This window comes from Camelina sativa, chromosome 5 (assembly GCF_030686135.1).
Source record: "Camelina sativa cultivar CO46 ecotype springtype chromosome 5, ASM3068613v1".
Classification (NCBI taxonomy): Eukaryota; Viridiplantae; Streptophyta; class Magnoliopsida; order Brassicales; family Brassicaceae; genus Camelina; species Camelina sativa.
The window spans coordinates 17,333,276-17,347,653 of NC_141884.1; the positions used below are offsets into that span (position 1 = coordinate 17,333,276).

General features: G+C 31.2%; 1 pseudogene; it reads right to left on the reverse strand.

Annotated features, from left to right (window-relative positions):
- Positions 1 to 2,843: 2,843 nt before the first annotated feature.
- On the reverse strand, positions 2,844 to 13,721 carry LOC104789564 (transcription factor MYB114-like; annotated as a pseudogene).
- Between the last annotated feature and the right edge of the window lie 657 nt (positions 13,722 to 14,378).

Here is a 14,378-nt window from a genome sequence, read left to right on the forward strand (position 1 = left end):
CCCAATGTTCAAACGAAAAATACTCAAAATCTAAAACCTTATATCATTTAGTAAACACAAATTACTTTTAAGCAATCCCATAGTCTCGCGTTCTACCTATACACTTACACCTTAAGGTAGAACATGCATGCACCCAGATTTCCAAGGGGAGAGGATTAGTACAAAGATACATTCATGGATTCACCTACGTAATTTTTGATCATCGAAATATGTAGACTCTCAAGGAGTATTTTCACATAGCCTCATACAAACCTTTAGAAACATTACCCGTAGGGTAAACATAAAATTTATACAAACAATCAATCAATCAAGAAGCCATATTTTCTTTATCAGAATCACTACCCATATCAATTAATTGACAGTTAAGTAAATCGTTTTATCGATAACAATAATTATGCATATGCTCGAAATCAGTTTGCCTATGATAAATGAAAAAGAACCTTAGCCAAGAAACAATTCCATAAATGTGAGAGTAATTTGCCGATAGCCTGGTTTTAACAAAAAGGTAACTTAGGTGAATGGGCCAAGCTTATAATTTTGGACATAAAACAAACGAACGAATTTGCACGTGTGATATTGCAATTTAAATACCTAAATAACCAATATGCATGCATATAACCAATCCAAATCATTTTTAATAATCTTGCTAACAATGCATAATTTATTAGACATCCAAAATGATTTCGAATACAAATTAGCATAGAGCATGATTTATTAGGCATTTAAATAATTTATAAATTTTATTTGGTTTATTCCAGTTCCTTATTTTAAAAGAATTTAAACTTTTAAAAAGTTAAAATATCATTACTTTAGTGCAACACGGCTTAAACATTATTTCATTACCGTGTCAATATTAGAGATATAGACGTATCTTTTTAAGATGATTAAGTTAATATTATGTTAAAAATTATTGTTCTGTAGTAGCCGCAGTTAAGTCATAAAAATAAAGATCAAAATAAAATTATGCAATTTTAAACACTCAATATAGCAAACAAAATTAACAAACTAATACAACTCAATATTTAAATTATATAGTTACAAAAAACTTGTTAAAATATAGTTTTACAATTAAACGAGATTACATGTCGGTTTGAGTTTATCAAAAAGAAAGAAGATTTAGATTTTACAATTGAAAGAAATTATATTTCGATTTGAGTTTATAAAGAAGAGTTATGATTTCAGTGGTGGGTGTCGCTCGACACCTTATGTGCATAACATCATTATTTTACCCATGTAGCTATAGTTTTTATATGCATTTACGAAAATTTTGACATGAATTCAAAGCTTTAATGTCTATTATCAAGTATTTTAGGTTTCAAAAAAGTTTTACAGATTATATAGCAAAAATGACAAAAAGACAAGAAAAATACGTTTTAGGACAGATTCAGAGCTTTACAATACGGGCCACTTTTGAAGGACTTCCAAAACTAACATTTTGACGTTCTTGGTGTCTGTGGAAAGATGAAAGAGCCATTTTTCTCCTCGTTGTGGAATCAAGTTATTTCGTCCAGCCAATTGGAAGATATACCCGATTTACCAGATTGTGTCTTAAACCAACGAGAAGATAAGTTTGAAGCCAAGTGGACTTTAATGCCCGATTAGCAACTTTCACAGCGGTCCGGTCCAGAGGAGTCATGACGGTCTAGAACCTTCCTATGCCCCTCCTTGTACTGCACACAAGAATAGACGTTTTTACTTTTACAAAACTTTAAGCCTTCAAAACCCTATAAATACTTATCTAAACCTAGGGTTTAGTGTGTGCCTTAAAAGTGCCTCAAAACAGCCCCTAGGAGTCGACCAGAAGAGAAGCAGTCACAAACAGCTGGCCTCTCTCGTCCCTCTCTCAAAGCTTTGAAGATCCACCAACTCTTTATCTTTCTTTTGTTTGTTTAATACACTAGTGTTCATAAGGAGAAGTCTTTACATCTTGTACTCGATTTTAAGAAGTAATCTCTAAACCTAATTCTTACTATTTATTCTTTTATGTTTATGAATTATTTAAATCTTGCTTTGGTGATTCTCTTAAACATGTTAGAGTAGTTTTCTAGTTGAGTTTAAAGGGATAAGCAAAAGGGGGAGGGGGGGGGGGGGAGATGATCTTAGTTTTGGTGGCAATTTTTAGGGTTTGTTAGATTTATATTCTATTTATTATATACTTTAATTCTGAGTCTTAGCTTAATGCTTTAAGTTAGCCTCATGAAATAACTATGATCTAAATTGTGTGTGCGTCGCTAAAAACTTACATATGTGCTTGACATAGCTTAGATGTGTGTCGTGTTATAGGAAGCACATACCACTTACCTATGAAACTTCATTGATTAGAATCGAACCTGTTTTAAATGCTTTGATATATGCGTCGTTGCCTGTGATAGTTGAGTAACGCAGCATATGGATCTTAGACGGTTAGCTTGTGATCTATAAGTTAATGTTTCATTTGTCTTTCGTAGTCCGAGTCTTAGATAAACAAACTAATCCTAAACTTTTTAGATAGATAGATCATAGATCCCCTACAATTTCTCTTGATGCCCAACGCTTTTCTCATTTATTTTATTTGCTTTAATTTCATTTATTTGCTTACTTACGACCGCGACAATCAAAACCTCTTTTTTATTGAGTCCTAGACTTACATCTCTTCCAACGGATTCTCTAAACAACAACTCTCTCTCTCTGTGGGATCGATCCTTAAACACTCCAACTTATTCTTTTTAAAAATTCCCTTCTGGTTTAGTTTTCTTAATGCTAGTTTCAGACTAAGAGGTTGAGACTATGGGGGGTGTAATCAACTTAACATTTTAAGTGATTTGTGCAAAATTTACAAATCATATGTTATTCAATCATTGATTTTAAAAAATCTCATGAAATCCATTGTTATTGAACTGATGATTTAAAAATCTATCCTAAAATCCACTGTTATTCAAAACAGTTTGTCGATTTGGATTTTAATAAGTTTTAGGGATTCTGGAAGATTTGAGAGGATTTGTTTAGTTAAAAATACAGAAATCCAAATCTCAAGGTTTTAGCTGGGATTTGAAAGAATTTCACCATAAATCATATCAACTTCCCTAAAATCTATCAAAATTCCAAATTTTCTAAATCCCATAGAATTCTATAAAATCATAGTTTAAATACACCCCCCTATATCTTAGGTGTTTCCGCATCAAGAGATGTCTGTTGAAAAGCTTGAACCAACTAATACCAGAGATTTTTTCACTTAGCCTAAGAGATTAGATGAGTAAGGAATTCATTGACATTAGTGGATCAGATCTTATTGCCTGCTTGGTCATGTTTCTCCAACGAGAGTTGGGTAGGGAAGTGATTAAGGTTGATTGTTTCTACCATGAGAATGGATTAGCAAAGGTTAGAGATCCATTTTCTAGGGAATAGATTGATTGAGTCATGTAAAACATTATAGATTGATTAGGAATGCTTATTAATAGTTACCCCATCCTTAGCAGCTTTTGTACGTAGATTGTTTACAATTTTTACAATAACTCGATCCCACACCCGATGAAGTACTCGATCACTTGCATCGTGTGGACCTTCGAGTGGTTCATCATTCTCTTCTTAGTTTCTTGTAACCAAATCACCTACTCGATCCGGTGCTCGATTGCTTGCTCTGTTCTTTTTATTTCTGTCCACATTAGGTTGTTAGTTAAAATTCCTCTACTACTTGGCTTGACTTGCATAGTGTTGATAGCATTCTATCTGTTAGCATATAACAATTTGGATTGAAAATCCTTTGTACTACAATTGCATATGGAATTGATACCCTCGGTGAAAATCATGTTATCAATTTAGCGCCGTTGCCATTTGGTTGTTTCGTGTTACATTTAGAATTTCAAAACTTGCTAGATCAAGTTCTTTTTATTTATTTATTTCGGTACTGACTTGTTTGCCTTTTATGCTTATATGTTTTGTATTTCAGGTACAACCCGAGCTTCCACCCGATCGGTCACTCGATCACCTGGATCGAGTTGACCATCGAGGACCTGCTCAGATACTTGTTTTTGCATGCAAACACGATCCAAAGGTAGCCAACACCTAAGTCCTTTCATCGACAATATTGATAGACCTCGGCTACTCTGACAACAACAAGTTTAGCCACCATTACAGCCACCACTTGAGGAGGAAATGAATCAGCAAAACGGTCCACCTACCCTTCAAGAGTGGACCAATATTGGAGCTGAAGATTCTCCATCTACTCACACTCAAAGGCATGGTATTTTGCCTTCTGCTGTTAAAAACAACAACTTTGATATCAAGAGTAGTCTCATCCAGATGATCCAGAGTAACAAGTTTCATGGGCTGCCAATGGGAGACCCATTGGACGATTTGGATGAGATTGATAGGCATTACAGCCTAACAAAGACAATGGGGTCAGTGAAGATGGCTTCAAGATGTGGCTATTTCCATTTTCTCTTGGTGTAGGCGTCTTTAATGCTCTCGAACCCCAAAACCTTAGCGTCCATAGTGGTTGATATGATTGTGGCAAGCATGGAGCCAAAAGCTGCAGAGAAACCGGAGATGGTGGGAAGGATCACTCGGTCAAGAGCTAAGGAGATGGCCAAGGAAGCACATTCACTCATAGTTGACGGGTCATTCAAACTACCAATGATCCAAGTCTTCAACATATCCACCTTGAAGACTTCACCCGGTAATGAGGACTAGGTAACTTAGGTGTGAAGTTTGTACTCTTTTTCCCATAGCTGAGTTTTGTCCCAATGGGTTTTCTCAGCATGGTATTTGATGAGGCAAATGGATCATTACGTCGAGTTATCTAGAAGTCATTACCAATGGGGAATAATGTACTTCTGTGCTAGTACAAGTAACTTCTGTACTACTACATGTCACCTAGACGTTTTGTTATTTTCTTATTTCCTTAAAACGTTTTGTTGTTTTATTTTTAACTTCCTGCTGTTTGGAGTGTCGAACCTAGGGTTAATTATAAAACCCACAGCTACGCCTCTTTGTCTTTAGCGAAGAAGTTGTAAGAACAAGTATTGTCAAACTTTTTCCTCAATTTGAATTCTTGAATGCGTTCTTGATTTCTGGGTTTCTATACACTTTGTGATTCAGAAACTCTTCACTTGTTACAATCCATCTCACCATCTAAACAATCTATCTCCATCGAACCATTGTTCTATCATTCAAACACCACCCTTTCCATCTACATTAACGATCACGCATCACCACCTCCATCGTATTTGCCACTTCCGCATCATCACCATCACCATCGAATCTCATCACCGGTCATTAGTCTACAGCCTTTCATCAGAGTCCTAGTCCAAGGGATATCGTATTATGTGGTATCAGAGCCAACTCTGTGCCAAGGCTAAGCGATTCAGAAAACCCTAATCTCGTTTTTGTTTCTTAAAATTCGTTTGTTAGTTTTAGGGTTTTGTTTTTTGTTGGTTCGTTTGTGTCTAGATCGTTTAGGATTTAGTTTGGTGTTGTTCGAAATTAGACTGCAATTAGGGTTTGATTATTTCGAGTTTGTTAGCTATAGGATTAGGTGTTGCTCGTTTTCTTGTAGTTTGTTTTAGAAATTTTGAGTCTTATAGTTTATTTTCGTTTTTCTCATTCAAAGAACAATTTACTGCGAGTTTCTTCTTTAATTTGCAGGTACAATGGAGCTATAAGGTTTTCTTAAACCAAACCGATCTAAATCGATAATTAAATCAAACTTGTCGAACCAAAAATTGTTGGTGTCGACCGACACCACCCTTGGTGTCTATCAACACCCATCCCAAAAACCCATTAATTGGGACGCGAATGTTATAGACAAACCCGAGCTTACACACTAATGGCGGTTGTAGGGGATTAGGGGATAAGGTTGTTCTAAGGTTAATCCTAGTAAGAAGTAACCAAAGCCATAACATAGCTGGCGGGTCCTCGCTCATATGAAACTCATAGCCACAGAGGTTAAAGAGTCTCATACAAAGCTTGTAGTCGGCATTGGCTTAAGGCGTTAATATAAACACTAGATTACTTTCAAGAGACAAAACTAAATGATTAATTGTCTAATTGAATTTAGATTAATGGTAGAGTTAAGTAATTTAGTGTAAAAAATATATTGTAAATGTAGAATAACACTCTTTGAAAAAACAACCATAAAACTCAAGAATGACATCTTTTGCAAAACAGAGGAAGTACTAAAAGAAGAAAAACATAAAAATTAAATGACAATATTTGGTTAACTGTTTATGCACGTGATCATATAATACATTTACTTAGCATGTGTGACCATGCATTCCTCTATACTTCATGTAAAAAATTGTTTTTCTTATTTTTATTTAAAAAATATGGAAAACCAGTATTTAGCTTAACCAAACAGAAACAAAAACAATTGTTGGATATGAATTATTTTAGCTTGATAGTTATAATTTTAATAATTATAATTTTAATAATAGTGTCCAATTAAAGAAAATCTGTTCTGTAGATTTAGACGAAAAGATGATTCATTTTAAGCGCATAAATCGAAACAGTGTCATGTTTTAGAACCATTAGAAAATAGAGTCAATAAGCTATTTCACTGTTACATTCACTCTGAAGAATTATTACGGTGATTTTATAATGCGGGGCATTTGCAAAAAAAAATATATTTTTTTCTATAGCTTCTCTTTTTGTCCATTTTCAATGACACTTTTTTATATATTCAAAATAACTAAATTTTACGTCCCAAACTCCACGTACTAAACTCTACCCACTTAAAACTGTAGGATAAATGTAAAATAGAAAAAATAAATTTAAATTCTAAAAGTTAATTAAATACTTTGTAATTATGTAAAAAAGGACAAAATGAAAATGGTAAAAAATATATTTTTGAAAAAAACTATCTATAGAAAAATATTTCTAACAATTTCTCTTTTATAAATAGCTTTTGAATTAAAAATATACTTTTTCTTGTAAACGAGTAGTATTTAAATTTTTTTGGGCCTTTTATTGGAAATTTGTAAAAAATGAATAAAGATATTCTTACCTTTACTAAAAACATTTAGAAAACCCTCGACTTTTTTTGTGGTATTTTCAACCCTTATTTTTTATTAAAAATTAAATAACCCTTAATTAGTATCATTAATTATACTCAACTTAAAAATCATACACATCATAATATTATATAATATTAATAAATAAAACATTTTGATTTAAGATTTTTTCTTCCTAAATTCTAGTTCGCCATTTCAACATTTTTTTAAATGACCAAAGAGCTTGTATGAAATCATGATTCAACTCCTAGGAGAGATATATATAGTAAATTGGTTTGGTTACCATTAGAAAGTTTTTTTACGTAAATTATTTCAAATTATCGATTTGGACAATTGATTTCATATTCAGGAAAACAAGTTCAGACTAGATCTCAATTTTATTTCGGTCTGAGTTTAGGCTTGATTCAATTTTGGAGTAATTTTTTTTATAAATGATAGATTTTGGATGATATATATATATATATATATATATATATATATATATATGTGCAGATTTATTAGTACTACGGGTTATTTTACCATTTATTGAAATGTTAGGGTTTCAAAACCCAGGAAAAAAAAGGATTTTTCAAAGATATTTAGGAAATGTGAGAGTTTTTGTTTATCATGTTTCCGAAATATTTAGGCCAATTTGCATTTTGTGAGAAGCATGTGGATGTTTTCCTTATGTTAATCTCTGGATCAGTGTACTTATGCCCACCGAATTTGGATCACCCTAATTATAATTACAATTTTCTGCCACTTTCCTCTTCATATTAAAAGTTATATCATTGTGGAATCAAATCATGTCTTTATATATTAACCTAACAGGAGTATATAATTCGAATAACTGCTTCTTTTCATATACATCAATTTAATTTGTTATTTAAATTAAATACATGCATAAGGCACCAGTCTTAATCTGGTCGTACTGTAGTTGTTCGTAGTTCTATCTCTTTAGTTGTCTTCTGCAATTGGACATGTTTGTCAACACACCACCCTTGATCACAGTGGCCCTGCCTACTAGCATCAGTGCTAAAATCCAACAACAACCCTAGTGAAGTAATGGTACGTCGATCCAATCGGAGGCACTATTCACCGATATCATATTGAATTTAAAATTTAAATAAATTAAAATTATTAATAATGAATATAATTTTTTTGGATACAGATAATGCTTGACCACGTTTGTGGCTATATCGCGACGTCTGAAGTATGTATATCTTCCAATATGGCGACGTCTGAAATGGTATCAAATCCAATAGATTTTATTTTTGTTTTGTGAAAGGAGCAAGCCACGTCAACAAAGGTGATTGACTGGGTGATTTTAGGGTTTGAACGTTCCCACTTCCCAGCACACTAGGGTTTGGTGGTAAACCAAATTAAAATACAGTATCAACAAAAACATTTCTTTCCTTATTTTTTTTTTAACTCTCTAAAGGTCATAATTATTTTTCTTTCCCCAAATTTGATTCTACTCTCAAAGATTTATTCAATTAATGATTTATAAATTCACATTATAGAATTTAATTTTTTTTTTTAAATATACTGTTAACCGCGTGTGAAAAATGAGGAATTGTAAGAAATATCACCAAAAATGATTCAGATGATCAAGGATAATATCATTTGAATCAGCCTCTATCACAAAAACATTTTTTTTGTGACAGTATCAAATGAATCAGCCTCCGTAACCCAAACATGTGTGGCCCTGTGAGATAGCATTTGAGCCATAACCGCAGCTAACGAGCTCGATGTTTGAAAGCAATCAGTAATGATATTTTTAACGTATTCGTATGCATATTTGCTGTGTTTGAAATAACTTAGTGCTAAATTTTTAGACAGTTTAATTAGTTTTTAACTTTTAGTTTTTAATTTCTTTTACATGGGTTATAAATGAATTTCAAATGAAAACCTGCGTATATGTGGGTGTAGTCTAGTGGTATATATAAATATACGATTTAGATATTTTGATCGACAGTTTTTCAGATAACTTATATCCATGTAGAAATAGAATAGATTTCTTTATTTATTTAGCAAATAAAGAATTTCTTAAACTTTATTTTTCAGAAACCAGAGAAACTATAAAAACTGATGACTCGAATCTGATATATTCCAAAACGAAATTCTTAACGAGATTATAAAAACTGATGAGTCCAATCTGATATATACCGAACCAAAACCAAAAAGAAAAAATGGAATTCATTGATAACTTGGCGAATTGGTAGCGCTTACAACAGCCATAAAGGCATTCGTAGCAATTGAATCAGCCTTACAATTGGTTAAGGAGGGATGAAAGTAAAACTAACTTGCTTAAAACTTAAAAGTAGAGCAAAAAGCTGGAGTATCTACTACAGAAGTACAGAATTGATTTTGGTGTAAATTTCTGAAGAATTAAAATGACTGTTTCCGTATATATACACATTTGGATCTAACTTATAATGAACACTGCACGCTAAGATACTCTACCAGAAATAATTACATAGGACCGTAGGCTATACATAAGCTCATTAACCCATCTAGGTTATATAGGTTGGGGCCACACTCTATACCTCACAGGCTCACACTCATGCACACATATAAATCCAACATGATAAAAACAAAGAAAAACAGTAGCCCCTAAGAAATAGGCTAACTGGCCATGTTTTGAACTAAGATAGTTTGTATATTGAAAATATAGGGAATATGCAGTAGATAGCACAAGATCAGAACATAATTAAGAAACTACCACAAAATGTACAGTACTGTCAGAGGGTGTTCTCTCTCTTCAATCACAATTACAATTATATCCATTTCATATATTACATGTTATTTTTTAAAATATCATGTCATTTTTTGTTTCACATACTCTCTCTTCCCTCATGCATTCTCTTCCCTCATGCCCACTCACCTTGAAACATCTATCATTTTATTTCTCTTTTTCTTTCTCTCTCACTCACTCTCTCTCTCTTCTCTTATCCACTCACCTTGAAACTTCTGCTATTATTTTTTGGAACAGGCTATTTATTCGAATTACATGCAATATTAGTTAATTTCTCTTTTTAACATGTTAGTGTTTAATATACCACGATATTTTTATATATTGAATGTTTTTTAGTTTAATATAACATGTTATTTAAAAAAATCTCATGAATTATTTATTCTTTCTAATCTAACAATAAAACAAAATAGGGTAATTATGTCTTTTCACTTCAAAAAAAACGTGGGTCCTATGGTATTTTCCTTAAAAAAAATGTTGTTGTGGTATTTTGTTTATTTTACTCTATATTTATGCTATCTACTAATATTACCCGAAAATATATTACTTGATTATAAATAGAGTAGTTTGATAATTATATGCGGTCTACTTGTCATATACACAGTAGTTTATTTAACAAAAGTGGTGTCTACTACACACTATTTCACATGCTATTTTTTTTTCCTATTTTTTCTTGTGCTCTCATAAACTAGTTCCTCTTCTGATAGGTTTTTCTTCAATTTATTTATATAAACTAATTCAATCTCGTAATATAAATAAAAATGAATTTAATGTTTTGCTTTATAACATATATAGTTTAAGTTTCTTTTTATCGGAAAAAAAAAATACTAGTGGTATTGTTACATTGATTTAAGTGAAAAGACGTCTGTACACATAAACACACAAAAGAAATGTTACTATATATTATATTTTTGATCATTACATGTTTATTCATAGCATATTCTAATAAACTACGAAACTACACTGGTTTTATGTTGAGAGTTTAGGGTTTAAGATTTGAGTTATTGGTTTAGTTTCTAAGAAAAATACAATATTAATCTATTTATACAATTTTATTTTTATTATATAATGAAAACTAGAAAAAGAATATAGTATCTGATTATATTTGTTGTATATAGTATGTCCTATCCTTTCTTTCAATTTTCTTAAAAAAATTAATCGTTTAAAATTGTGTCGCATATGTATAGTTACTAGGTACCAAAATATTATGAAAAATAAATAAAATATTATGATAAAATATTATGAGTAAAATTATTATCTGAGATTTAAGATTTGTTTGTATTAAACAAAATATATAAGTAAAGTTTTTTTTTCGTTTATTCAGATTTGCATTTTTTTTTTTGTAAAATATGTTTCACCAGTGAAATATTTGAACTTGGAAAAGAATTTTAAGGTCGTGTAGTAAGTGTTGGTGTCTTTTTGTGTTTCTAAAAATCAAATTCACATATTTTATGTTTCACATTATTAATTATATCAATTTACCATTAAATAGATAAAGCAATATTTTTAGGCTAATCAATTTAATTTAAACTAATCCTAAATTTAAAAAAGTATTGAGAAAAATGATAAAAGTGGTAAATAAATGAATATATTTTTTTTTGTTTATGAAATGTAATTTACTTTTAATAATTAAATAGGTTATGAAAATGATAATTAAATAGATTTTTGGATTTAATAGTTGATTAAATCTTTCTATTTAAAAAAATAATAATCAAAAGTATTGGCTCGTAATATTTCAATGACATATTTCTGTAAATAATAATCAGAAGTAAAGGGCATTTATTAAAAAAAGTACATGAGCTCTGTGAGTACAACATCTCAGTTTTTTGTGAGAGTACTTCTCTACTAATATTTAGCGGATTTGTTTTTAAGACTGCAATTTTAAATAAATAAATATAAATAGATTTAGGTTTTAGTTTTTCTAAAAATTTATTGCCATTTAAGATTTTATAAAATTGATTTCCTTATAAAATAGGGAATCTAGGTTTTGGCAGATTTTACCCATTTACAAAAAAAAAAAAAAACCCCAAAACTATCTTATAGTGGTTTTTCTAATCATGATTGTTTTTCTTTTATTTTTCAATTTTCATTGTTACTTTTATAAATGTTTTAAACTTTTTAGGAAAAAACCAAAAACTAAAATCTCAAAACCAAAGAGCTAAAAACCAATTTAAAAATTCATTCCATTCAGCCTAAAAATAAAAAAGGTTGAATTTCTCTGCACTGGTGATGTCGTGTGATTTTTAACGACATGTTTAAATTTCTCAATTAATCACTTTTATATCTTTTTCTACTTTTACTTTTTTGATGTAAATAGTTAAGAACTTATATAACTAGAGTGTTGTCATCGTTTAATTGGGAGGAAGAAGAGTAAAATCAGATGCACGTAGTACATATAGCCAAATGAAATGAAAACCAAACAAAAGAAGAACAAAAGAAATAGATTCACCGTTTCGTTCAAAAAGAAAAGAAAAAAATAGATTCACCAAACAAAATGGTCTTAGAATACTCTTGATTTTGATTTTCAATGCATCCGATCTCTTTTGCCATTTTACCGTATAGCCGTTGTAAGTGTCAAAACAAGTCTTGATTTGGTTAAGTAAACTGCATGTATTACCAAATAAAAATGTTAAATAATAACACCTCAAAGCAAACCCAAGATAATCACTGAGTAATAACCTAAACCACCTCTGCAGTATCTGCATTGAACAATTACAAACTCCCAAGATTTTCAAACGTGGAAGCCATTGAATCGATCGAAGAACTGTCTCCCTCATTGATTGTAATACCTACATTACCCACTGCATCCGCCTCTTGGTTCACTTCCAGCAATCTCTTCCCCCGCATACTCTCTCCATCTATTTGATTGTCGACGAAATCACATTTCTTGTCATCTTTGTTACTTGTGATACTACCATATTTTGTGCTTACTTCGCCAATGCTAATTTCTGACCGATTGTTGACCGAGCTCCACCCATTGTTGTTGGAGAAGTATCGAGGTCGAGGCCTTATAACATTGTGTTTGTGAGCCGGTGCCGTAGCTGAACAAGTTCCTTCTTTATTTCTCATTATGCTCGTACAATACGGTTCTTTCTTCTTAGCCAAATTGGTGTTCCAGTAATTCTTGACATCATTAGCGGTCCGACCAGGCAATCTACCAGCAATCAGTGACCACCTAAGCATGTATATATATGAATGATATATTTGTGTATATATGATTTAGTAGTATTTGATCATTACAATGTCTAAATAATTTAAATTTATATCTGATTAACAATATAAACCTGTTTCCTAGAAGCTTATGAAGGCGAAGGAGAAGATCAACTTCAGCAGAAGTAAATTCTCCTCTGTTGATATTCGGATTCAAATAGTTCACCCATCTTAATCTGCAGCTCTTCCTGCATCGGTTTAACCCTAGATAACCCATAATCGAGATAAAATCTACTAAGTATATACTTGTTAATATAAAAGTAAAATTTATAAAGTGTACTTACTGCAATTACATTAAATTTTATCAAAAAGAATCTTAAACAGTAATGAATAAAAATGGATCAAGATTTGTTACACACATAGAAATGTTACCAATTTTTTTATCAAGATTTGAACTGGCACGTTGGTTAACAACATCATAGATTTAATTCTGCATAGTATTACAGTCAAAATCTTGAAAACGAAAAAGACTTAGTTTATTTTACTCGTCGTAATAAACATGAGGAACGAGAAAAGAAATGTTAAGAATACTTCTCACTGTACTCTTTATTACACGCTTTACTCTGAATCTGAATTTTGGAAAAAATGATTGTCTAAAGCGTATAAAATCTATACGTGTTTACGAATATATTTGAACTTAGTAGTATATGTATATAGTATAATATACCAGCACGTAAAGGAACTTGATGCCATTTGCCTTCCCCATACTTATTAATGCATTGCCTCAAAAGACTATCTTCTTCGGGAGTCCATGCACCTTTTCTCAAACCTTTGGACGACGATCCCTCCATGGACTAATAATAAAAGTTATAAGATATCTAATTAAATAACTTATGAAAGATATATATATATATATAATGAAAAGAAGATGTCGAGGAACAGTGTATATGGAATCCACATTTGAGGCATATATAGAGAGAGTAAAGAAATACTGTTACACATGTGAGGGGGGAAGTGACAACGTGCATATTTGATATCCACATTTCACACTTTGTTGTTGGCCAAAATTTGTTTGGTTTGAGTAAATGAGACTATTATTACAAATTTAGATGTATCCGTAACTACAAAAATATGTCAAAAACAATTATTATTGTGTAAAAATCAACTTAACTTGTTAAAATGTTCACTGCAAAAAATATTCACTATAACGCATGCTTGTGCCACTATATTTATCCAGGCGACCCAAAATGAATCCGAACCTGATACTATCTGCCATACGAGCTGATAAGCTCAAATTGTAATATCCTAAAGGTATTAACAATTTTGCAGTTGTAGTATTTGGAGGTCGAATCGACAAAAACTCAAGATCACACTATAAATTATAGAGTTTTATTATTACACTAAATAAAAGTATTTGAATTGAAAATAGCAATGCAAAATATTAAATTAAAGATGTGTCAATTCAAGAAATTAAAATACTAGGTCTAGGAAACTTTTCTAGAAAATTA